General features: G+C 42.8%; 1 protein-coding gene and 1 pseudogene across 1 annotated transcript in view; one reads left to right on the top strand and one right to left on the bottom strand.

Moving 5' to 3' along the window:
• Positions 1-12,442, top strand: part of LOC102418615 — a 58,649-nt pseudogene extending 46,207 nt beyond the window's left edge.
• The window catches only part of NBEA (neurobeachin), a 928,080-nt gene that overhangs the window by 900,037 nt on the left and 1,014 nt on the right, over positions 1-27,029 (bottom strand). The window lies entirely within an intron of this gene.

The following is a 27,029-nucleotide window of genomic DNA, read 5'->3' as shown; positions in this document are numbered from 1 at the left end:
GGCCCGTGGGGGGGGGGGGTTGGGGCGCCACCCCCTGTCACACACAGAGCAGGGCTGATCAGGGGGTTGGGACGCCACACCCTGTCATACACAGAGCCGCAGAGCGATCAGGGGGTTTGGGCACTGCACCCTGTCATGCTGATCTGGTGCCAGGAGGCCTTGTGGCTCCGCTGATCCCGGTACTGGGAGGCATATTACCCTTTTACTATATAGGATAGAGGCCTGGGGCCCAGCTGGTTTGCCCTGAAGGGTGTCCTGGATCAGGGTGGGGGTCCCCACTGGGGTGCCTGGCCAGTCTGGGTGAGGGGCTGAGGGCTGCTTTCAGGCTGGCGGTTTTGACTGCTTTCAGGCTGGCGGGAAGCACCCAACTGCTCCTTTTTTTCTTTTCTTTTTTTCTTCTGGGCCAGCTTTAGCTCTGGCTCTAGCTCTGAGGCTTCCGCTGCTGGTTTGTTTGCCGTTCTATAATCGAAACAATGTATAACTTCAGCTCTGAGATCCCAGCCGGCTATATTTGTTAGAATGTTTCAAACTGCCAGCTCAGAGGCCGGCAAGTCAGGCGGGGAACGTTGGAGTCTGCAGTCACTGGAGCAAGCAAGCCTCATGTTTGCTTCCAACTGCCTGGCTGCCGGCCGCCATCTTGGCTGACAGTTAATTTGCATAAGGATATGCTGATTAGCCAATGGGAAGGGTAGCGGTCGTACGCCAATTACCATTTTTCTCTTTTATTAGTGTAGATACTAGAGGCCCGGTGCACAAAAATTTGTGCACTCTGGGGGGAGGGAGGGTCCCTCAGCCCGGCCTGTGCCCTCTCGCAGTCTGGGACCCCTCGGGAGATAACGACCTGCTGGCTTAGGCCTGCTCCCGGGTGGCAGAGGGCAGGCCCAATCCCTAGGTGCAGCGCCTGGTTGGGCTCAGAGCAGGGCAGATTGGGGAGTTGGGGCGCCGCCCCCTGTCATGCACAGAGCAGGGCGGATCGGGAGGTTGCGATGCCACCCCTAGTCACGCTCAGGGTAGGGCCGATTGGGGGGTTGGGGCACCGCCCCCTGTCACACTCAAGGCAGGGTCAATGGGGAGGTTGAGGCACCACCCCCTGTCACGCGCAGAGCAGGGTAGATCAGGGGGTTGGGGAGCTCCCCCCCGTCACGCACAGAGCAGGGCCGATCAGGGGGTTATGGAGCTCCCCTCTGTCACTCACAGAGTGGGGCCGATAGGGGAGTTGGGGAACCGCCCACTCTCACACACAGCAGGGCAGATCAGGGGGTTGGGGCGCCGCACCCTGTCACACTCAGGGCAGGGCCGATGGGGAGGTTATGGCTCTACCCTGTCACACACAGAGCAGGGCCCGTGGGGGGTGGGTTGGGACGCCGCCCTCTATCACCCACAGAGCAGGGCCGATCAGGGGGTTGGGGCGCCGCCACTGTCACACACAGAGCCGCAGGGTGATCAGGGGGTTGGGGAGCTTTCCCCTATCAGGCACAGAGCAGGGCTGATCAGGGGGTTGGGGCGCCTTCCCCTGTCAAGAACAGAGCAGGGAGGATAGGGAGGTTGTGGCCCCACCCCCTATCACACACAGAGCCGCAGGGCGATCAGGGGGTTTGGGCGCTGCCCCCTGTCACGCTGATCCCAGTGTCGGGAGGCCTCACGGCTCCGCTGATCCCGGTGCTGAGAGGCATATTACCCTTTTACTATATAGGATAGAGGCCTGGTGCACAGGTGGGGGCCAGCTGGTTTGCCCTGAAGGGTGTCCTGGATCAGGGTGGGGGTCCCGCTTGGGTGCCTGGCCAGCCTGGGTGAGGGGCTGATGGCTGTTTGCAGCTGGTCACACCCCCTTCAGCGTGGGGGTCCCCACTGGGGTGCCTGGCCAGTCTGGGTGAGGGGCTAAGGGCCGTTTTCGGCTGGCGGGTGACTGAAACTCCCAACCGCTCCTTTTTTTCTTTTTATTCTGGGCCAGCTTTAGCTCTGAGGCTTGGCTCCAGCTCTGAGGCCTCGGCTGCTGAAAGCAGGTATCTGGTTTGTTTGGGTTCTATAATCGAAACACTGTTTCAACTCCAGCTCTGAGATCCCGGCTGGCTGAAAGCAGGTTTCTGGGGTTTTGTTTAGCTTCTATATTTGTAACAATGTTTCAAACTGCAAGCTCAGAGGCCGGCAGCCACAGGTGGGGAACGTTGGCTTCCTCTGTCACTGGAGCAAGCAAGCCTCCTGTTAGCTTCAAGCTGTCTGGCTGCCGGCCGCCATCTTGGCTGGCAGTTAATTTGCATATCACCCTGATTAGCCAATGGGAAGGGTAGCGGAGGTACGGCTAATTACCATGTTTCTCTTTTATTAGATAGGACTAGAGGCCCGGTGCACAAAAATCTGTGCACTCGGGGGAGGGGGGGTCCCTCAGCCAGGCTTTCGCCCTCTCGCAGTCCGGGACCACTCAGGAGATGTCCACCTGCCAGCTTAGGCCCACTTCCTGGGTGATTGGGCGGAAGCTAGCAGTCAGACATCCCTCTGGCAGACTGGGAGCCCTCGGGGGATGTCCAACTGACGGCTTAGACCCGCTCCCCACCTAAGCCACAGTCGGACATCCTTAGCACTGCTGAGGAGGCGGGAGAGGCTCCCGCCACCGCCGCTGCACTCGCAGCCGTCAGCCCAGCTTGTGGCTGAGCAGAGCTCCCTCTGTGGGAGAGCACTGACCACCAGGGGGCATCTCCTGCATTGAGCGTCTGCCCCCTGGTGGTCAGTACGCATCTTAGCAATTGATCATTCCCAGTCGTTCCGCTGTTAGGGTCAATTTGCATATTATCCTTTTATTATATAGGATTATTGTATTATTTATAAATATTGTATTAGTTTACAAACAACTGTAAACCTACTTTTGCACCACCCTGTATATAAAAGAAAAACTTAAACATCTATCTCCCCCTAGAAGATTACCACTTATGAATAAAAAACAGTTTCTTAATCATTTTATCTTTAGAACGAACTTCTTGGTATCTGGTAGATAGAAGCTTAAAAAAAAACTATTTCCACTGAAAAAGCTTCTTAAAGCATGTTTCTATCCCAGAGTATCCTATCATCTACTTTAATATCAGACTATGCTCTGCTTCTTAAAAAAAGAAAAAGAAAGATAAAAGATACTTTTTACAAATCATAAATTATTAGTATGTTAAAGTCTAAAAGGACCATAGATATCATTTAACCCAATCTTTATTTTAAGTTAGACAAAATAAGGTCCAGAAGACTTAAATGAATTGCCCAATTAGTAACAAAGACAAGATTAAAATCCAAGACTAAAATCAATATTCCTTTCACTCACAATAGCAAACCTTTCTAACACCACAACTGAAAAAAAGTAACGGGAATTAAAATAAGCTTTGTTCAAAATGTACCCCAAAAGTACTCTCAGGTTACTTCATGCTGCTCAAGGAACCAGCCACTAGGAGACTGAATTACAACATGAATCAACATACTGTTTCCTTCATCAAGAAAAATAAGTTATTTGAAATAAAAAGTGTGTTTATTGACAAAACTGATTTACATTCTGGCACAAGCTCCTTATCTCATCTTAGACCAGGACCAACAAACATTTCACAAATATGCAACCTGATCTGTTGTCCACATTTTGAATAGCAGTGTGCTAAATCAACATTCAGAATAGTAGCAGAAATAGTAATATAATGATCGGTCATATATATAATTCATATACACATTTCCCTTTAGAGAAATAAAACAAAATACAATATCCTTTATTTTGCTTTCATCTATATATTTATATACATATGAATATATATTCATACATATATGAAGGATATAGATATAGAGATGGAATTATAAAGAAAGAGAAACAGAGGTTCAACGATGTAATACTTGGCTCAAGGTCAGTCACAAACCAAAGAAAAGGCAGACCCAAGATATGAATTCATATTAGACATACCACAAAGGCCAACCTCTTTATAGAAAACCAGGATACAAAAATTAATTTGACTCAAATAGCATTTTACACATTAACTCATAACTCTAAATACTGAAAGTGAAGTACATTAGTTCATAGTTATAAATGGCTACAAATGGCCTAAAAGGAGCAGGTACAAGCTGGCACTAAAGAAAGCACCCATGATCATATACTATATTTAACCACTAAACAAGCTGTCCTCTTTGACCAATCCTGTTGTTTCAGGAGAGAAACACACACACAAAAATACTGAAAGGGGAAGAGAATACCAACTTACATGGAATGAACATATTGCTTCACTCGTTCAAAACTTCTTGCTCCACATTGCCCAAAGTCCTTAGTTTCAAATTCACTCACCTTCACTTTTCTCATGTGTATAATGGGACAGAAATGCCTATGTCATGGAGTTATTTTATTAATTGAGAATGCTGTATTTCCTTTATTCTAAGAAATATTTTTCACGTTTTAACATTTCTGAAATCACATATAACCCATAATTAATGTGTACATTTAATGTAATAGTGCTTTTTCTCTCCCCACCAAAAGTTCTTATTAAATAGTAACACTCTCAACAGCCTAACAGCATACCTAACCAAAACTTCTAACTACTATCCTATCCTATCTAATAAAAGAGAAACATGGTAATTAGCCGTACGGCCGCTACCCTTCCCATTGGCTAATCACTGAGATATGCAAATTAACTGCCAACCAAGAAGGCGGCCGGCAGCCAGGCAGCTTAAAGCGAACAGGGAGGCTTGCTTGCTCCAGTGACGGAGGAAGCCAGGTTCCCCGCCTGCTGCTGCCGGCCTCTCAGCTGCTCTCTAAGAAACATTGTAACAAATATAGAAGCTAAACAAAACCCCAGAAACCTGCTTTCAATCAGCCAGGCTTCAGCCAGCCGGACCGCAACATTGTTTCAAATACAGCCGAGGCCTCAGAGCTAAAGCTGGCCCAGAATTTAAAAAAAAGAAAAAAAGGACAGGTTGGGAGCTTCAGGCACCCGCCAGCCTGAAAACGGCCCTCAGCCCCTCATCCAGGCTGGCCAGGCACCCCAGTGGGGACCCCCCACCCTGATCCAGGACACCCTTCAGGGCAAACCAGCCGGCCCCCACCCGTGCACCAGGCCTCTATCCTATATAGTAAAAGGGTAATATGCCTCCAAGCACCAGGATCAGCGGAGCAGCGAGGCCTCCCGGCACCGGGATCAGCGTGACAGGGGGCAGCGACCAAGCCCCCTGATCACCCTGCGGCTCTGTGTGTGACAGGAGGCGGGGCCACAACCTCCCTATCTGCCCTGCTCTGTTCATGACAGGGGAAGGCGCCCCAACCCCCTGATCAGCCCTGCTCTGTGCCTGATAGGGGGGAGCTCCCCAAGCCCTTGATCGCCCTGCGGCTCTGTGTGTGACAGGGTGCAGCGCCCCAACCACCGCCCCCCCATGGGCCCTGCTCTGTGTGTGACAGGGTGTGGCACCCCAAACCCCCCCCCCTCCACGGGCCCTGCTCTGTGTGTGACAGGGTAGAGCCATAACCTCCCCATCGGCCCTGCCCTGAGTGTGACAGTGGCGGCACCCCAACCCCCTGATCGACCCTGCTCTGTGTGTGACAGGGGGTGGTGCCCCAACTCCCCTATTGGCCCTACTCTGTGAGTGACAGGGGGGAGCTCCCCAACCCCCTGATCAGCCCTGCTCTGTGCGTGACAGGGTATGGAGCCCCAACCCCCCTGATGGACCCTGCTCTGTGCATGACAGGGCGCAGCGCCCCAACCCCCTGATCGGCCCTGCTCTGTGCGTGACAGGGGGTGGTGCTGCAACCTCCCTATCGACCCTGCCTTGAGTGTGACAGGGGGCGGTGCCCCAACCCTCCAATCGGCCCTACCCTGAGCGTGACTAGGGGTGGCATCGCAACCTCCCGATCCTCCCTACTCTGTGCATGACAGGGGGCGACACCCCAACTCCCCAATCGGCCCTGCTCTGAGCCCGACCAGGGGCTGCACCTAGGGATTGGGCCTGCCCTCTGCCACCAGGGAGCAGGCCTAAGCCAGCAGGTCGTTATCTCCCGAGGGGTCCCAGACTGCGAGAGGGCACAGGCCGGGCTGAGGGACCCCCTCTCCCTCCCGAGTGCACAAATTTTTGTGCACCGGGCTTCTAGTATAATAAAAGAGAAACACGTAAATTGACCGTCCCTCCGCTACACTCACCAGCAAATCAGGAGTGAGTATGCAAATTAACCCAACAAATATGGTGGGTTAATTTGCATACACAGGTGCCGTGCAGAGAGCAGAGCGGGAGAGCCGACGGCTTGGGGGGACGTGGCTCCCTCGGTCACTCCCCCCAGGCCACTGGGCGGAGAGCAGAGCGGGAGAGCCAGCGGAGAGTGGAGCAGCTTGGGGAACTTGGCTTCCCAAGCCGCCAAACAGAGAGCAAAGAGGGAGAGCTGGTGGCTTGGAGGACTTGGCAAAGTGGGAGGCTATTGGAAGGAGACAGAGCAGGAAGGGAAAACCAAGAGTGCAGGGAACACCAGGAATGCTGGGAATCATAGTTCTGGTGGCAGACAGATCTCTTAGACACTAGAGCAGCGGTTCTCAACCTGTGGGTCGCAACCCCTTTGGCAGTCGAACGACCCTTTCACAGGGGTCGCCTACTACCATCCTGCATATCAACTATTTACATTATGATTCATAACAGTAGCAACATTACAGTTATGAAGTAGCAACGAAAATAATTTTATGATTGGGTCACAACATGAGGAACTGTATTTAAAGGACCAGAAGGTTGAGAACCACTGCACTAGAGCAAAGCAAGCCTGGAGCAAGCTACTATTGTGGTGGGGGATGGAGGGAAAGCAAAGGTGAGAGATATAAGTAAAATCAGAGTGTCTAGGAAAAATTAAAGGGAAGATATCCTAAAACTTCCAGATCTCCACCAATGAAGCAAAGAAAAAAAAAATGTCTCTATTATTCTGTGAGCAACAAACCAAACTGAGTTGGGGTCTCAGACAATTCTCTCATATGATTGCAAAGACAGACAGAAACTCCCAGATTGGAGAGGGCTCCCCTGAGGGCTCCCAGATTGGAAAGGGTGCAGGTCAGGCTAAGGGACCCCCATACCCTCCAGTGCACGAATGTCGTGCACTGGGCCTCTAGTTACATTATATTTGGTGCAAACAAGCAACAAGTGATTCTGGTTTGTTTTGGTAACAGCTGTTTCCAGAACTTTCTTTATGTACTTATATATAAATATATACATGATTAAGTCATTGTTTTTATTTCTTTTCTTCTCCCTACCCCTTAGTGTCTAGAGACCTTGATTTTGCAAATTGCAGTTTTGCAAACCACAATGCATTTCAAAAATGTGACTCCTAAGATTGTTGAGATTAATGTATTTACAAGGTGCTAATGGATACAAGAAAAAATGAAAATGACAGAAGCTTAAGCTAAATCCTAAAGACTAAGTACCGATTTTTTGAAAGAGAAAAACACTCCTAGAAGGAGATACTATTTTAAATATACTGTACCAATTCAAACTTCCAGTACTGGAATGCCCTTGCTCCATCCTGCCTACTCCATAAACTTCTGCTTACTCTTCAAAGCCAATCTCAAGAGAATCCTCCATCTGAAGGTCTTTTCTGACTCCTGCAAATAATTTATCATCTCCTTTGTGATATCATATTCTAATACATATTTTTACTCTAGATCACAAGAGAAAAAAAGCAGTGCCAGGATTTGAATTCAAGTAAGTGAAACCACAAAGGCCTGATCACACTATTTAGTATATTTTTTGTTGTTAATCTTCACCCAAGTATATTTTTTTCCATTCATTTTTTCAGAACGAGAGAAGAAAGAAGGGGGAGAGACAGAGAGAGAGAAACATTGATTGGTTGCCACCAGAACACACCCTGACCTGGGCTGGGGATCAAGCCTGCAACCTAGGTACGTGACCTTGACTAGAATTGAACCAGAGACCCTTCAGTCCAAGGGCCGATGCTCTAAAAACTGAGCCAAACTGGCTAGGGATATTTAGTAATTTTTAATTTACACATTGGTCTCTTAATAGAATTTGAAATTTTTAGAAAAGAATCATCTTTTCAATCCTACTATGTCCCAGCATACTATCACTAGGTTTGGACACTTGAGATCCCAACCACTACCTAGAAATAAATGTTTAAAATTAATCTCCTTCTCCTCTCCATTAGGTATTTAGAAATTTTTCAGGGTTTAAGATCATCCAAGAATGTTGCTGAACTATACTCTAAAATCTTAATAGACAACCACAACTCTCCAAATACACAGTGCTAGATTTCTAGGCAAGTCATCCCTAGAACACTGCTATGATGAGTCCTCTACTTTGGGCACTGCTGTGGAGCATTCAGAAGCTACTCACAACAGTCATTTTCCCAGTCCAATATCTCTACTATGTTCCAGTGTTACCTTGACCGAGGTGGGATCAAATGTCTATCTACCTGGTAACCTAGTTAATGGTCTTCCCCTGCTCCTCCTTCACAACCCTGCCCCTCTCCTGTTGCCTCCCATTTAAAATACAGTTGTTTAGCCTGGCTGGTGCGGCTCAGTAGTTGAGTGTCGACCTATGAACCAAAAGATCACAGTTCGATTCCCGATCAGGGAACATGCCCATATTGTGGGCTGGATTCTCACTGGGGGGCATGCAGGAGGCAGTCAATCAATGATTCTCTCTCAAAATTGATGTTTCTATCTGTCTCTCCCTCCCCCTTCCTCTCCAAAATCAAAATAAATAAACAAACAGAAATAAAAATACACTTGGTCAGATACAAGTAGGTATGTACAGATTTTCTTCAAGGTAGCCCACATCAGCCTGTGAATATCTCCTTTTTGGTCCAGAAGCAGTAATTATCTTTTGGGCCCCATTATCACTGAATAGTACAGAGACAAAAAAAATAATAATAAAAAAAAAAAAACACACACACACACACAAACATACATTAGATATTGTCTCAATAGATGATCAATAATATAGTTCCTAAACAACCCTAAAAAACATGTGCAACACCTCAGAGCCATAAGAGTATGTTAAATTCCTGAAAGTAAAAATACTAGTTTATTATGACAAGAGAATGTACAGCTTATGGCGAAATAAACTGTCACCAGAGAGGCAGGGGCAGATGATGACATGCAATATAAATCATGCCACTGAACTTCGTGCTATATGCTAAGTGGAGAGGAAATACTGAATGACTAGCTTAGAAGTCTAGTAAATAGACTTCTAAGGGATTAAGAATCAAAACTTCAATAAATTTAAATATCCAAAGTTAAGTGTGCTAAATTCTTGGCAAAGTTACCACAGAAGCTATGAACACATGATGCTATTTCCATATCTTAATTTCAATGAGACTATAGTTAGAATTTAAGATAGCAGCAAATTAAATTCTTAATATTTCTAAAATAGAGGCAATAAGCATAGCAAATACTGCCTCTGTTTGAAACCTAACAATGCATATTACCTATAAAATCTTGAAAATATTATTTACACCTTTAATCCTTAGTTTCCTCATCACTACCTAACTTCACAGGACTCTGGTGAGATTTAATGCATGTAAAGCACTTAGCACAAAGATTTTCAACCAGTGTGCCACAAAAGTTTTAAAATATCCAATATCTGACTAATTAGTCAGGAGCACTAACCTCTTTTTCCTTAGATTGCCAAATAAAAAAAAAATGACAACAGCCATCGGGTATGAATGCCCTCGTTTGAACCATAAATATAGAGATCATATAATAGTGTTACATCTTATTGGTCACAGCACATAATAAGGTTGTGTCTGATTTATTAATTCTTGGTATCAGAAATCCTTATATACAAATATAGGCACTTGATTTTTTTAAAAGTCACTTTGGAGCAAAAAGAGTAGGCAGTTACTATTATTATTTTTTTTTTTTGTAAATCAATAAGAATTATATCTATTTTTTGTCATATCAGCAAAAATTAGAACATTTTTTGGTGTGCCCCAGAATTTTAGTAATTAGTTTATGTGTGTCTTCAGATGAAAATAGCTGACTTAGCACAATGGCTACCTGGTGCTTCATGAGCTAAACAGAGGTTCATTATTATTATCCTTATTGTTATTATTGAAGGAGAGTGAAGACATTGATTTTCTACCAACATTGTAGCAGATATAAAAATAACACTTGTAATTAGCTAAAGAAAAGAGTCAAAACTATTTGGGCTTAGTGACACCATTAAATAAGTAATGCCTTTGGATGCACAGATGAAGGCATCCTATCTAATAAAAGAGTAATATGCAAATTGACCATCACTCCAACATACAAGATGTGCACCCCCATGTGGACACAAGATGGCCAGCAGAGGAGGGCAGTTAGGGGAGACCCAGGCCTGCAGGGGCGGGCAGTTGGGGGCAACCAGGCTGGCAATGAAGGGCAGTTAGGGGCAATCGGGTTGCCAAGGGAGGGCAGTTAGGGGTGTCCGGGCCAGCAGGGGAGGGCAGTTAGGGGCGACCAGGCTGGCAGGGGAGGGCAGTTAGGGGTGACCAGGCCTGCAGGGGAGGGCAGTTAGGGGTGACCAGGCCAGCAGGGGAGGGCAGTTAGGGGCGACCAGGCCAGCAGGGGAGGGCAGTTAGGGGCGACCAGGCTGGCAGGAGAGGGCAGTTGGGGGCGACCAGGCCAGCAGGGGAGGGCAATTGGGGGCAATCGGGCTGCCAAGGGAGGGCAGTTAGGGTTGACCGGGCCAGCAGGGGAGGGCAGTTAGGGGTGACCGGGCCAGCAGGGGAGGGCAGTTGGGGGCAATCGGGCTGCCAAGGGAGGGAAGTTAGAAGTGACCAGGCCAGCAGGGGAGGGCAGTTGGGGGCGACGAGGCTGGCAGGGGAGGGCAGTTAGGGGTGACCGGGCCAGCAGGGGAGGGCAGTTAGGGGCGACCAGGCTTGCAGGGGAGGGCAGTTAGGGGCAATCGGGTTGGCAGGGGAGCAATTAAGCGTCGATCAGGCTAACAGGGGAGAGGTTAGGGGCAATCAGGCAGGCAGGCAAGCAGTTGGGAGCCAGCAGTCCTGGATTGTGAGAGGGATACATGACTGCCCGTTTAGGCCTGATCCCACCAGGGCCGGGCCTAAACGGGCAGTCGGACATCCCTCGAGGGGTCCCAGATTGGAGAGGGTGCAGGCTCGGCTGAGGGACACACACACCCACCCCCCCCCACACCCCGCATGAATTTCGTTCACCGGGCCTCTAGTATGAGAATAAAAACATGAGAGAGGAAAGGAGAAAGTAGAAGAAAGGAAAAGAATAAAATAATTCAAATTAAGAAAGTCAGGGGTTTATGTAATGAAAAACAGTGTAAATTTTAAAGGAAATTTATGTGGAACACTATAAATAGATCTCATAGTTTTATCACCACCACTTATTTTATCCTTATTTTCACTTAAGACCTGCTGTGTACCTCCAAAACTCATGTTAAAATGCTAACCCTCACAGTGCAGGCGCAGTGGCCTCAGCCCTAGGATCGTCCAGGTAGGCGTCAGCTCACAGTTGGGTGAGGAGGATCGGAGTGGCCCTCTGCGGGTGAGGGGCCAGACCAGAGCCCAGCAATGGAGCTGCCGGGTTCTTCATAATGAAATATCTTAGGATGCTTCTCTCTCCTCTATATAGTTGGTAGTTTGGGAGGTGAAGAGATGGCTGGCAGTGTCAAACCTTTCTCCAGAGCCTTCCCAGGGGAACCAAAGACTCTACCTGGGGAATTTGTACCATCTTGATGCTTGAGTTCAGCAAAAGAGGAGCAGTGTCAAAAAAGGGCAGGTAGTGTCCTACCCTGGCACAGAGGAGAGTCGAGAGTATAAAGAGGAAACAAGAGAGTGAGCCACATATTCTTGGTAGAATTTCTCCAGTGCTGTGCTTAAAATGGCGGGGTATTCTGGTTTAGTCTCCTCTTGTTTCATTGTTTATTCCTGTACTTCAGTCAGTAACTGCTGATCTGTCTCTACATGGAGATGTTTGGTCATGGATGGAATTCTCCCTCACAATAATTTTCAGTGCTCTTTGAGTGCTCCCCCTGTTTGTGAATGCCATTTGACTTTAAGATATAGCTGACCTGGCATTCAAGGTATCTGGGAGGAAACCTCACATATTCCCTAGTGTTAGCAAAATCATTGTTGACGTGCTCTTCAAACCTTCTGCTTCAGGCTCTTTTCCTCATCCAAGGGATGTTTGTGAGTCATTTTCCCATCCACCTTGTTGGTCAGCTGGTTAGTCTCCTGCATATGTCCTTTCTCAACTCACTATACTGATTTAAGTATCAAGGGTTCAATAAAGGAATTGAAATGCACCAGCAATTGTCAAACATAGAGAGGAATTGGCCTTACTAACTTCCGATTTAGTTTGCTCTCACAGCAATGCAGTCGTCATACATTATCAATGCCTGCCTCTTCTCTATCCTCTTTCCTTTATTTGTTGTCAGTGCCAATGAAGCAAAGACCCCTGGCAAAGCTTACCTTTGTTGTGCCTCATCTCCTTGGTGGTTCTCTTAAGCAAAAGACTTCCACAAGATGGTCTACCTAGTCTGCTCTGAGTACCTCAACCTCTGCAGAGAAGTTCCCTCCACCGCTTTCATCTCCTGCCAAACTGAAGGCTACTTCAGGCCACTGAGTCATCTGCTATCCAGAGGAGATGAGTGGGATTGGAAGGAGGTTCTGCAGCTCTTTCCTTGTTCATCTCCCCTGCCAGGAAAGGCAGGACCAACTCTGCCAAGGGCCCTCTGCATATTCCCTTCTGAGGAATTGGATTTTTTGTCTCTGGTGCGTGCCAGTAAGACACAACCTTCCTAACACCAATATGTGGATTTTCAACACCTGTGAGTCTGAAAGGACAAGTTTTTCTGCAGGTCTTTCCTAGCATTTGCCAGCCCCTATGCCTGGACTGATCTGAATACTTTTTCTCCCCATGCTATTTACCTTCCCACTTCTTCTTCCTGCCTTTCACCACCCTTGGATGAATGGATTTTGAAATTCTAGCTTTTGTATTTTGTGGACCTGTTGTGTTTCTGTGAAGCACATATATTCCATGTGGGAGGTAAAGGAGTATCTCAGTTGCTTTTGGTCACTCCCTTTTATAGCCATCCCTGTCTGTTTCTTGTAACTCAGGTTGGATTTTTGGTCTCTCTTCTTCCACTGCAAAAACTAAACCTGAAGAGATGGGACAGGAGGAAAAACCTCATAGCCATACCTGCTGAGTGTTAAGGAGTGATTTTCCTTTTTCTTGAAGGGGAAAAAAGCTTTTTTTCACTGGTATGTTTCAAGTTCCCCAACTACAGGGAGGTACCAATTTTGGATAAGTGACACTGCAACACAGAATGCTCAGAGAACCTGAACTTAAATTCTGAAGTTCTAAAATTTACTTCCAGCCACTGTGGGTCTATCTCGTATTTCAAAGGAATATTGGGTGCTGCAAATAGGAACTGAAGGAGTAAACTTATTAAACCCAATAAACCTTGGATTGGTGTTTTTCTGTCATATTTAAAGAGACTATATGGGGGCTGGTCCCTCCTAACTCCCCACCTCCCCGCACACACAAAAATACTAGCCCTCAGAACCTCAAATTCTAACTGTATTGGGAGACAGAACATTTGAAGAGGTAATTAAGGTAAAATGAGATCATATTGGTCCAAAACCCCAACCACTCTCATTGGAACTATAATCACTATTGTAAATGTCTAGATCTCATATTTTATAAGAAGTCATCTTCAATTTATTCAGATTTTGGCAGCATAATTTTTCAATGTAATTGGATACAGTTGTCATTCCAAATGACAGTTTGTCATGAGTATGGGTCACTAAACATTATTAAACATTATTTCTGGAATAAAAAAAAGCCCAATATAATTAATTTAAAAACCCAGAAAATCTGACTAAAATCTATTTGCTCAACATACTTCCACAGACAAAAATGGTTCCTCACAACTACTTCACCCACTCTTAAAATAAGTTAGGATGGCAGAGGAATGGTGGCGTGAGAAATAACCTTGGCTTCTCCCCCTGAAATTTCAACAAGTTTACCAACTATTATTCAACAAAGAATTACCTGTTCAATACATAGGCACGCCTGAGAAACAGTGCACTGAAACATCTAAAGCTGGACAACTTAGAGCAGAGGTCCTCAAACTTTTTAAACAGGGGGCCAGTTCACTGTCCCTCAGACCGTTGGAGGGCCGGACTATAGTTTTAAAAAAAACTATGAACAAATTCCTATGCACACTGCACATATCTTATTTTGAAGTAAAAAAACAAAACGGAACAAATACAATATTTGTATTTGCATGTGGCCCGCGGGCCGTAGTTTGAGGACCCCTGACTTAGAGTAAACGGGAAATGAGAAAGGAGGAAAGTGCAAAGGACCTATAGCAAAGCCCTACAGCTTGGAGCTCACATCATGGCCTGAAGAGAGGAGGAAGCCTGCAGTAGCAAGCGCTTCCTTCAGCCTGGAGGAACAGAGCACAGGGTTCTGCCCTGTGGCTCTCCACTGTCAGTTCTGCAGTGGTGTTTCAAAGAAACAGAACCACAGAGCACTGCCATGACATGGACTCCTAAAAATTCACCTCCCGTTAACCTTGGACTCAGGTTGAGGAGCATATCACCTGTAAACCAAGAGCTAGTGCAATAGAGCTGCTGTTTCCCAGATCCCCACGTGGGGGCTTGGGGCAGGACCCCACACAGATCAGAGGTCACCAATATGGTGAGGGCAAAACAAACCCCAATCCAAAGGAGCCCAGCATTACTGCCTTATGGAAGACGTGGAGATCAAGACTGGAAGATCAAAGAGGTAAAAAATCTTGCAATTCAGCACCATCTATTGGAAAAGAGGAGAAAGATCTCTTCAGAGGAAACTGCCAATGGCCATTAATATAGACAGATAAAATCGCCTAGGCAAAGGACAGCAGCAAATACCATCAATAACCACTGTTACGAGGATAATCAGAAAGAAAATGAAAAATCCCCAGAAAGCAAGCTGGAACACATAAACATATGTGAAATAAATGACAGAGATTACAAGACTGCAGTTCTAAAAATACTCAATGAGATGCAAGAAATACAGACAGGCAGTTCAATGCATTCAGAAAACAATTCAATGAACAAAACGAGTATTTTACCAAAAAGATTTGAAACTTTAAAAAACCAATCAGAAATCCTAGAAATGAAGCATGCAATTAAGGAAATTAAGAGTGAACTACTGAGAAAAGAAAACAGAGCCAACCAGATGGAGGAAAGAATTAGTGATATCAAAGACAGGAAATAAGAAATGTCAAAGAGGGAAAAAGAGAGAGACCTCAGCATAAACAAAAATGAAAGAGCTCTACAAGAACTATCTGACTCCATCAGAAAAGCAATCTATATAGAAAAACCCTAATATGCAAATAGACCCAACGGTGGAACAATCGAACAACCGGTTGCTATGACGTGCACTGACCACCAGGGATATGCGCACGGAACATGGCGGGCGTCAGCAGCAGGTGGTAGAGCATGGAACATGGCAGGCATTGGCAGAGACAGGATGGTGGAACAGGTGAGTGGGGGCACCAGACCAAGGCAGGGCGTCAGTCGCTGTCTTCGGGGCGAGCCTCTGGTGGTTACTGAAAATTCTTTGCTCCCACTCGCCGCAGTCCCACCCGGCGCTTACACCTGCAGCCAGCGCCGGCCCCGCTCACACCCGCTGCCTGTGCCACAGCCGCCCCACAGCTGGCACCTGGTGCTGGCCCCAATCGGTCAGCACCGTCAGCGGGTACCCGGTGGCTACAGGCCCCAATCACCCCTGAGGGCTTCTCCCCTCCCCCTGCTCCTGAGGGGCGACCTGGCACCAGCCCCAATCGCTCCGTGATATCAGTGGTTGCGAACAGGGCGGCAGGAGCAGGGCTGCAGGCAGACAGGGGACCGGGGCCACGGTGGGAGGGGCCAGGTGGGGGCGCATAGGATGGACTGAGACCTACTCCTGTGCCCACAGTTCCTTTCAAGGTGCATGAATTTGTGTACTGGGCCCATAGTTTATATTTCTTGATACATCACTTTAAAAATATATATTTTTATTTTTTTATTACTGATTTTAGAGAGAGGAAGGGAAAGGGAGAGAGAGATAAAAACATCAATGATGAGAGAGAATCATCGATCAGAGGCCTCCTGCACAGCCCCTACTGGGGATCCAGGCCGAAGCCCGGCATGTGCCCTCACCAGGAATGGAATCGTGACCTCCTGGTTCATGGGTTGACACTCAACCACTGAACCACACCAGCTGGGCTTGCTAAATCACTTTTGTGTTCAAATCCATCAAACTGTCCTGCATTCATTTTTATTTCCTGTGAACATCTTGTCCTGAACCCCTCTATAGTTAGCATTCCCTACCACAGAATCAACTCACTGAGGCTGGCTGGTCCCTTCTCTTCTAACATCTCTTCACATAAAACTGGCCTTTGGGATAATTTCTAAGTACTGGATAAACATTTCAATTAATAATGGGAAAGACTCCATCTTTTGAATCTGAAGGCCTGAGTCCGAACTCTTCCAACTTAATACCTAGATAACCTTGTGTAACTACTTGACATTTCATACAGCCTTTGTTTCCAAATCTGCAGAGAAGGAATGGTATCTGAAAGAAGGTTATTCTGAGGATTAGTTAATGAAGAGTAATTTCACAAATGAACTGTAAACAGTTAAGAGCTACTGAAATATAGGCTAATATTTTCTAAAACAAGTGATCACAAAATCGTTGTTATTCCTCTAACTTGTCCCTTAGGCTTGTTATTCAAATAGTCTTCTAAATATTCAAGCTAATGCTCCCAGAGGGAGGTATTATTTACCTAGGATCATCATTCATGTCCTACTAGGTCTTCATGTGAAATTCAGCCATTTAAGGGAAGAGATGGAAGAGATTCCTGGCAAAGGAACTTGAATAACCTCCTATCTATCCTTTCTCCAGTTTTCCATCCACTTCACTCAAAATAAGAAATTAGGAAAAATGACCCAATGCACTGTTAAAGACTATGCAAGATTCAGGGGAACAGACCTATGTTTAACAGGAGATCATGATCTGTGGATACCTGAGATCTGTTCTCTGACAGGTTTACCAGGCTCAGGTACTCCAAGCTAAAAGAGAATAGCTCAGTTTTAAATAGATGTTTTTTCTCTGATCAGATTATCTCCAGGGTTAGGATAAGAATAAAATTTAAAAAAACTATAGTAAGCACTAAATAAAGTTAGCTTTGTACCAGGCATTTTAAAAGATACTAATTTATGCCTTGGCCAGTAGCTCAGTTGGTTAGAGCATCATCCCATATACCAAAAGGTTGCAGGTTCGATTCCCAGTCAGAGTATGTATGGAAGGCAACTGATCAATGTTTCTCACATTGATGTTTCTCTCTCTCTCTAAAAATTAATAAAAACATATCCTCGGGTGAGGGTTAAAGGTTCTGCCCGGTGTGGCTCAGTTGGTTGGGCATCTATCAGTATACCAGGAGGCTGCAAGTTCAATTCCAGGTCAGGGCACATGCCCAGGTTACAGTCTTGATCCCCAGTAGGGGGCGTACAGAAGGCAGCCCAACGATGTTATGCTCTCACATCAATGTTTCTCCCTCTCCCTCCTGCTCTCTCTAAAAATCAATAAACTATTAAAATTATATATATATATATATATATATATATATATATATATATATATCTGTATATACATATAGATTCATTTAATCTGTACAAAAACCTTAAGGTAAATATCCCCTTTTACACCTAATGAAACTGAGGCACATAAAGTTTTAATGACTGTATGATATTCCATAACATGAATGTAAAATAATTTATTTAACCTTTCCTACTGTTGAAGATTTAGGTTTTTGCCAACTCTTATATCACAAAACTACATTTAACCCCTATAATTGTCCACAGATAAACTCTTCCTTAGTCTAAAGAACTAAGGACTGATGTCAAAAACCTGGATACATATTGTTAAAATGTCATTCAGAACAGCTATTAACATTTACCCTTCCAATAACATCATTTAGGGTTATTTAAGCATGCCTAGAAAACAATGATGGTTTTCTTTTTAATTTAATGGTAATTTTCTTCTTATTCATGGTACCTCACTATTATTTAGTGAAGGGTAATTTTGCATTAACTAGCAATATATATTTCTTCTTTCTTGAAATATATCAAGTCCTTTGCCAAGTTAATTTTTTTCTTATTATTTGTCCTGTAATACATAATACCCAATATTTTTTTAAAAATTAATTCAGAATATTAATCAGGAATTGAGGCAGGACAGTGAAATAGGAAAACTGAGACAGCTAAACAATATGACAGAGCAATTTACAGAAGGTCACCTCCCTAAAAATAAATCTAGGCCTCAGTTGTACATCTGCTCCAGACCCAGAAAAGCATCAAAACAGGTGGGCAACACTAGAACCAGCTACAATGACTAATGACCCCCTGCCCTGACACTGACCAATCAGTGCAGACCATGACCCTGAGGAGCACACCTAGAAAACTGATGAATATTCTGTTGAAACCCTCTCCTGAGACCTCCCCTAAGATTCCCGCCAGTAAGAAAGAGATAAAGCCTCAAGACAAACGACCTAGTGTAATCTCTCCCTCTGGGGAGCAGTCCCCGCCATTCCCTCCCTCTTCTTCTCCCACTTCTTCCCCCACAGGCATGCATCTCCTAAATCCTAAAGGACCCCAGCAGGCTTGCAACCAGAGGAGCAATGGGCAGCAGCAGCTCATCCCAGGCTAACACCTGAACCTGATCCCAAGGCCCCATTTTCTCTGACTTCCCAGGAATCTAGGGCAGACCAGCCTAGGCTCTCCTGTTGCTTCTTCTATGCTAAGCCCGTTCTTGTTTCACAGTCCCCAGCTTTAATAAATGTTTCTTCATGGTCACACAGACTCGTGTTGTGAAATTTTTCCTGCCGAAGTCAAGAACCCACACACAACCAACCAGCCCTAGACAGACCCTCTCAGGGCCAGGTCCCCTTACCGGTAACAGAATCATGGGGGTGAAATGAATACAACCCAACTCAAACTATCTTAAACAAAACAGGAAACGCATTAGCTTAATACACTGAAAAGTCTGGGGATATAATTGACTTGAAAGGCTCCAAAAATACCACTGTCAATCTATCTCTTGGTTCTAGTTGCCTCTATGCTAACTTCATTCTCAAGCATACTCTGCATTAATTGTGGCAGATTGCCAATGAAATCTAAACTTACATTCTAACATCTTAGCAACTCTAGTGATGAGCATCCTTTTTTTCTCTAGCAGAATGAAAAAAGTTATCATGCTGTCTCAGATGTGCAGCTAAATTTTTAACCAATATCTTTTATTGATAGGCCAGGTCCAGTTTCTGTTTCTGGTCCAGGAAAGCAGAAAGGAATTCAGGGAAATCCCAAACCATGTAAACAAGAATTAAAAAGGAATGACTCCCCAAAGGAGTATCAAAAAGTCTAGAACTGTTAGCATCAGAAACAATGGATTCTATGCAGTTAAAACCAACAGAAATCTGAAACATTCTAGTCCTTGGCTGCTCATCCACCTTAGAAACTCACTTCTTTCCATATATGTAACACGTTTTAAACTCCCCGTTTAGCAATATTACTATCTTAGGCACAACAAAAAACACACTCATCATCTCACCAGGGGAAGGAGGAGAGACAAAGAAAAATCTTTGAGCTAGGAGCAATTGGTCAGATCTAAATTCTTTTGGGTAGTACCTAATAATCTGACAATATAGCTATGTAATTTTATATACATAATTATCTATATATATAAAAGGCTAATATGCTAAGTGTCCGTCCAACCGGTAGTTATGACATGCACTGATCACCACGGGGCAGACGCTCAACGCAGGAACTGCCAAGCTGCAGTGACTTGGCAGTGGCAGTTCTCAGGTGACGCACCCAGAAACCAGAGAGGAGGGAACCCGATTCCTTGTGGGGCCCTGCGATTCCACCTTTGGCCATGGGTTATATTGTTGCTGGGGCACTATCGGCCCTGAATCTGGTTTACTGCACACTTGTGTCTGCGTTCCACACCCTGTATGACAGCAACTTTGCAGAGTGCCCTCTCACACTCCGGGATCCCTCGGGGATGTCGGAGAGCCGGTTTCAGCCTGATCCCCGCAGGCCAGGCCGAGGAACCCCACCTGCCAGAGGGATTCCACTCACTCCACAGAGGCCCTTGGAGCCATGGCACCACCCTAGGTGCAGCCAGCCAGGGAGGGACCTCAGGAGATTGGCTCCAGGCGTGTCCAGCCCATCTCACCCAGTCCCACCCCACCGGCCACCTTCTAATTAATTTCCTTTCAATGTGCAGGAATCCATGCACCGGGTCACTAGTAATTAATATATAATGGTAAAAGAACTTAATTCCTACTTAAAAGAGTGAAAAGGGTAAAACAAACCATCGTCACTGATTCAAAGCACAGACCGACCATACATTAATAGTCAGAGTAGCAAAAATTCCTTGTCCTGGCAATGGAGTTCCTTGGTCAGTCAATTTGGAAGTACTCATTATTACTATCTCAGAAGACCTCTCTTATCCATTACCTTCTATGGCCTTAGATATTCCTTTTAGTAGTTGTACTGCTTTACCAGCCAACTTCCTCTTACCGAGAACTGCCTTTGAAATATAAGAATACAGGCCTTTGTTTACCAGGCTTGAGGTTATCCTGGAAATAGTTTCCCTAAAAGCTTAATAAGCTTTTGGTCAATTTACTTCAGGCAACTGGTTAAATTAGCAAACAAAGCCAGAGATCTTGTCAGGATACAGTATATGAATCTAGATTGCCACCTTTCCAGTTTCATAGCAATATTTAGTCTCAAAGCAACAGGCCTTCACAGGACTCATCCCCTTAGCCCTCAGCTTAATTATTTTCTGGGAAGCAATGTGAAACAATAAGCTGTGTAACCAGGCACAGCTATTCTAGCACCTATTCCCTAGTTGCACCCTCTTTTAAAGCTCTTTAGTAACTGGATTGTTACTCTGGTCAGGAGTCTGGAAATATACATGAGATGCTTGGGAGAAGCTTATAAAACAGAACTTTACCTGGTTCTAATTTAAACTCATCGAAAATTGGGGCTTTTCAACCTTCAAGGTTCTTGGTATGTATTCTGATTCTCTACTATTGTGGATGGTGTCTAAGGACAGAAGGGGCCTCTCTTAGTTGGAAAGACAATATTCTCTTCCCTCTATGATTTCAGGCATGCCAGCTTGGACCAAAGCTAATTCCTCTTATAAGGCATCATCAAAGGCCCCTAGACATGCCCAAAACACTCTATTATCACTAAAGTTCCAGTCTCAATAGTTTCATGAGCAAAGATAACACAGGTGACAATTTAAAACAGCTGCTCTATAATTCCTTAAGAGGAATTGGTAGAGAAAGCAACATCCTCACTGCCTTGCATTCTATTTCAACCTTTAAGGTCTGTTCCTTACAATGTCCCATTTCCAGTTACTAATGTCTACACTTCTAAGGATCTTTTCCCTTTATAAGTAACAAAAACCCAATTTAAATAGACTTCAAGCTAATCGCAACAATAATAATAAGCTTTAAAAGAGAAAATTTAATGGTTACACAATAATTAACCCTTTGCACTCCGCTGTCCCCTCTCAGGGGACATCGGAATTCTAGCATATCACTCGGATGTCCCCTCTCAGGGGACATTGCAGTTTATTAGTGATTACAGGGAATTGAGTTATTTCAACGCAACTTTTTGAGACATGCATGTTTCCCTGAAGTTTTATCTTGAAATGGCACAAGAAATTAAATCAAAATATCGTAAAATTACTAAGATATATACAAGAAATGTCAGCGGGTTTTGTGTCGGATTAAACAATAAACTACATATTCCCAATGTGGGACAAAGAAAATGGGACTGCATTGTGTGTTCTAACAGGAAAACACCTGGTGGCAGGCGTCAAACCACTTATTACTGTCAAACATGCACTAATCAGCCTGCAATGCATATTGGGGAGTGTTACAAAACTTATCATACTGTACAAAATTATAAACAATAAAATATTGTTTTTTTTGCAAATATACATTCCTCGATGTCACCCAATTCATATAAGTCCAATATCATTATAATACGTTACTTGGTTCCAAAATTATACTAAATAATACGAGGGTCTGTAAATGCACGTTTCCGCCGCAAAGTAGCGTCGAGTAGCTGGTAGCCAATGTCCAGAATGGTTCGGAGTGCAAAGGGTTAATATAGGCACAGAGAACTTCAGGTTCTCAAGCAGAATCACACACACATTTCTTGCTCTTAGATTCACTTTTGGTCAAATTCTAACACAGGCATCGCCAACTATGGAATGAGTTGACTTGTTCAGCAGTGCCAACAGGAGTTCCAGCACAAGTCCTGTGACTGACCCTGTGGCTCCCCATTACATTACCATTATGCTAGATAGACAAAAATAAGAGATATCCACTATTCCTGGTAATATGACAAATGCTAACCATCATTTTTTAAATTTCTATTCAATGCACTATGTATTCTTCATTAATAATAACACAATCTTCATTATGTGCTTATATATTTGACAAACATAGGTTTACTGAAAAGTTTTTATCAGATTCTTACTTATTGCAGGATACCAGTTTAAAATAACACTTACATATATAATAATGACTACATAAATAACATCATACATATTCCACACACATTTCTAGTCATAGGAATAAACAATATATTAATTTGACATGAGTCTAATTTATTTAAGGATCTTGGGTCTGGTTCCTACAACTGAACAGAATTTCAGAAACTGATCTTCCACCTAATAATGTTATCCTGCATACTCAAAATGCATTAACTTATCCAAGACTCAGAAATACAAAGAATAAATATTATATAAGATAGGTTCCTGCCCTCTTGGAGTTCACAGCATAGGAGGGGAACCACCTGTAAACCATAATACCAGAGAGTGACAGGTATATCTTCACACTTGGAGTGCGGGTGAATTTCCCGCCAAAATATAAGATGGCTCTGTCTTTTGGTTTTGTTCCATCCACCAAAAGGGTGGATTACAAACAAATATTTGGTAATACGCAGTTACAATCGGCCCGAGTTTACACGTTTCCCGCACTCCACCGCAAATCTATATGAACGGAGTTAAAGACGGCTCCCGCGGAGTACGCGCAATTCACGCGAGCCGACTTAACTCGTTTCCCGCACTCCAAGTGTTCATATAAGGAGATATACTGACAATTGATAAAATATGAGACGTATAGGCAAGAAATGAAAAACCTATAAAACTTAGGCAAAATAATATTTAAATAGTCAAAAAGATGGACGACTGAATTTTACTAGTATAATACAGCTATATCAGTGAACCAATATGGGGGGTGGGTCTGCTAGAACCAATAAATTTCTTTACATTGTGTTGGAGAAAATATAGCAAAAGCAGAAAGGTCCTAGAGATACATTTAATTAATAGCATCATATTTGCCAAAAACTAACTAGCAATATACAAAGTACTTATTTAAAATTAATGTAACTTGACTAAAGACTGGCTAGTATTTGCTACTTTAGTGTCATTATATGATGGAATTAATATTTCTGTGGAAAACCTAAGAACTCAAGATTCTGAAAGTTCAATAATTACATATGCATTTTAATTTAATTTTCAACACCCAATAGCAAGAATAAAATATAATTCAAGTTAATATGAAAAGCTTACATGTCAACATAAATTAAAATGCAAAAAATTATTTTAATATAAATAAATGTGGTTTTATTAGTATTAAGGACTATGATTCTAAAATGCTTCATATTTTTAAAATAAATTTAGTTCAAATGCAGAACATACCTTTTGTTTGTAAAATTTTAAATACATTTTAATTGGAAATTATTCTGATTATCAAGCTTCAAATAAACTCCAAGGAATAAAAGTTACTGTCACATTCAATTATAGAAGAATAACTTAGAAATTTCTTTTTACCAAAATATATGATCAATATGCCAAAAAAGAGGAACTTAGCCCACAAAATCCCCTGAAAGTATCTTGTTATATTTTCAATACAATATACAATGTGCTACTTAAATGTGAAAAAAATGATCATTTTCTACAATTAAGGATACACTGATATATCACACTGTAATTCATGGGGGGAAATATCTACAAATTAAATGCTATAGAATTATAGATAGCTATTCAAAAAATCCCTATTGTGCATTCTTTCATTAAGTAAATATTAATTCTCTATTTTATCTTTTCTAGAAATATGCTCATATTAAAATTTTTGATAAAAATAAACTTTCATGTTATAAACAAAAAACACATTATATTTACATAGCATTTACCTCAAGGAAGGAAAAATCTTATAAAAACATGTTAAGGAAGCAATGAATTAAGTAGTATACCTGCTTTATAACTAAAACAGCCAATAAATTTTTTTCTATAAATGCGCTTATACTGTCCCATTAAATAATTCCTCTCTAAACCAAAGTTTGTTGATGATCAGTTTTTCTTTCATTAGTAAAGCTACAATGCAAAATCCTTGACAATATGCTCTCAAGTAATGTCATTTACAAACTAATGTACTCATCTTTCAGATGCTATCCACCCACCCCATATATGAATGTTTTAAGTCAGTGATAATATCATTATACAAAATATATCCATCTACAATGGAAATTATTCATTTTTTTCTATTTACATAGAAATTTTTCAACAAACACCCACAATGTGAGTAATGAAAACACATTTCTACCTTAGGCAAATAGAAGCAAAAAATTATAGCCACAGCTGTGTTTGAAGAAGTCCTATATTTTGCTGCATGCCTAAACTTTACTCTGCAAAACTTTTAATTCTTTGGCAAGACAGGTGAGAAATAGCACCTAAAAACCAAGTATTTGTAGTCTCATATTATATATAAAGAATGTACAGGGAAAAAATAGAAAGAAAATATTTTGACAGAGGTGACTGAGAAAAGGATACTGTTTAAGGCAGAAACTCTCTTGTTTTTAATTTTCACTAGTTTTTCTCTTTTCTGTCATAAAGGTCACTGTGATAGATATTATTCTATCCCACCTATCATTTTTATTTAATGTTTTAAATTAAGATTTCAAAAAAAAACACCACTCACTTTAGAGATAACCCCACTTTAGGGGTTTTCAATCTTAACAAGTCACTGAGTGCCCTAAATGGATTTTACTGGATTGTACTTATTAAACAAATAGAATTAAGTTTGATAATTATTTTTTAAATTCCTAAGATTTCCAAATATTTTCAGAATCAGCTTAAGTTTTCACATGACATTTTCATCATGAGTATATTGGAAAGATAAAGACCTAAAACTACTATTAAAGAAATATGACCCTTCATATGACCAATATGTATTCCACAATCAATATAATTAACTTAATTAGCAAGTAGATCCTTTTGTCATTTGTTTTCCCCAAAAGTTCCATTTAAAGATTCATTGCATTCTTTAAACACATACAAAGAAATTTTAAACCTAACTTTGTTTATTCCAAAAATCAATGCAGTTACAAGGTGCTAAGTAGATTTGGGGATATACCATTTCAGTACTAACTTATTTCTGAATAATCTAAACCTTAATAGTACAAGTAAAGTTAATCTCTACAATAATGTTTGCATATGAGACTTCATGGCAGATTTTCATTGCACTGAAGAGAGTTAAATGTCTTGTTTTACCTCAAAAGAAATATTTCACTTCATTTCTTAATCTACTGTGTATCTATAGAACCCCATCTGTTAAGGACTGATCTAGCAGACATTGGTATTGCTGCAGATTCCAAACCCATTAAAATCCGTTTCCAGCTTGCGAGGGCTCTATTGCCTCTTATCACGTTAAAATGTATTAAATAAGCATGTAAACAGATGTTAAAATAACCAAATAGCGCATCTTTTAAAGTAAAATTGGTATTGGTTTGGTGAAAACTGGAAAAACACTTTAAATGTGTTCTTTTAAATTTACAGAAATAAAGTTATAGAAGAAATACAGTACCTGCTAAAATACTAACATATTTTGAGATCTCACCTCTTTTCTTTTAAAAGAGAAAACTAAAGAAGACAGGTACTAACCTCCTATTTGCAGCTGATTAAAATTAAAACTCTCAATAATATTTCTATTAGTGTTTTAAAAATAATCTGTTTATATCAATGTGGTAATGTTACCCAAACTTACAACTGATTTTTATGGTGACATATTTAAAGGATAAAAAGAAGTAGAAAGAGGTGGTCTGTATTTAAACAGTAGTAAATATAACAAAGCAAGGACGGATATTATCCTATCTTTGAATTGAACACTAGCAAAAAGAAAAAAAAACAGCTTTAACTTCTCTGTGAATTTAAGAGGTGCATAAACTATAAACATTATCTAATCCATGGCATCACTGCTATAGCTGCAGCGTCCTTTCAGTTTTCCAATAAACCAAATAAAAATAATGGCTTAGTTGAAAAATCAGAATACCTGGGTGTCATAAAATCTCCTTGCAAGCACATTTTCTATTGCTGTGACTCCACTTTAAATACAATAGTCAGCTGATTGCTCCTGATTTAAGCCTTGCCTTCCAAAACCGAACCTTACTTAATGTCAAAGATTATTGTAAAGGAAACTGTTGGAAAGCTTTGCTGCAGCAAAAATTGCATTTACAAAACATAAAAAAATTAACTACTCTTAATTATCTGAATATATGATTCCCCTCTCCTTATTTCTTCCCCTAACATTTTGAACGCTTCTTAGCCTCAGTAGATAGCGCAAAACATACAAAGTCATACACAGTTCTGCAGTAACGCTTTCTTATCATGAAAAAAGACACACACACACACACACACACACACACACACACACAACAAAAAAACCTAGGGCTACATCTAACACCTTTCCTTTAGTCTTTATCCATATGCCACGCTGTCTAAGACAACCACAGAAACCAACCTGTATGATTTAGTGGCCTCACATTTTAACATGTTGTGGGGAACGCGAGCGCGCGCGCGACCCACATACACACACACGCGCGGCGGCCCGGCGGGTATTAGGGGGGAAAAATTTTCGGACACTTTTTTCTAAAAAGGGGGGGGGGGGGGGGCCCTCATATATAGAGGGGGGGGGGGGGG

The sequence above is a fragment of the Myotis lucifugus genome, unplaced genomic scaffold (assembly GCF_000147115.1).
Source record: "Myotis lucifugus unplaced genomic scaffold, Myoluc2.0 scaffold_7, whole genome shotgun sequence".
Taxonomy (NCBI): Eukaryota; Metazoa; Chordata; class Mammalia; order Chiroptera; family Vespertilionidae; genus Myotis; species Myotis lucifugus.
The sequence above is the reverse complement of the archived record's forward strand: the minus strand, read 5'-3'. Positions and strand labels throughout refer to the sequence as shown.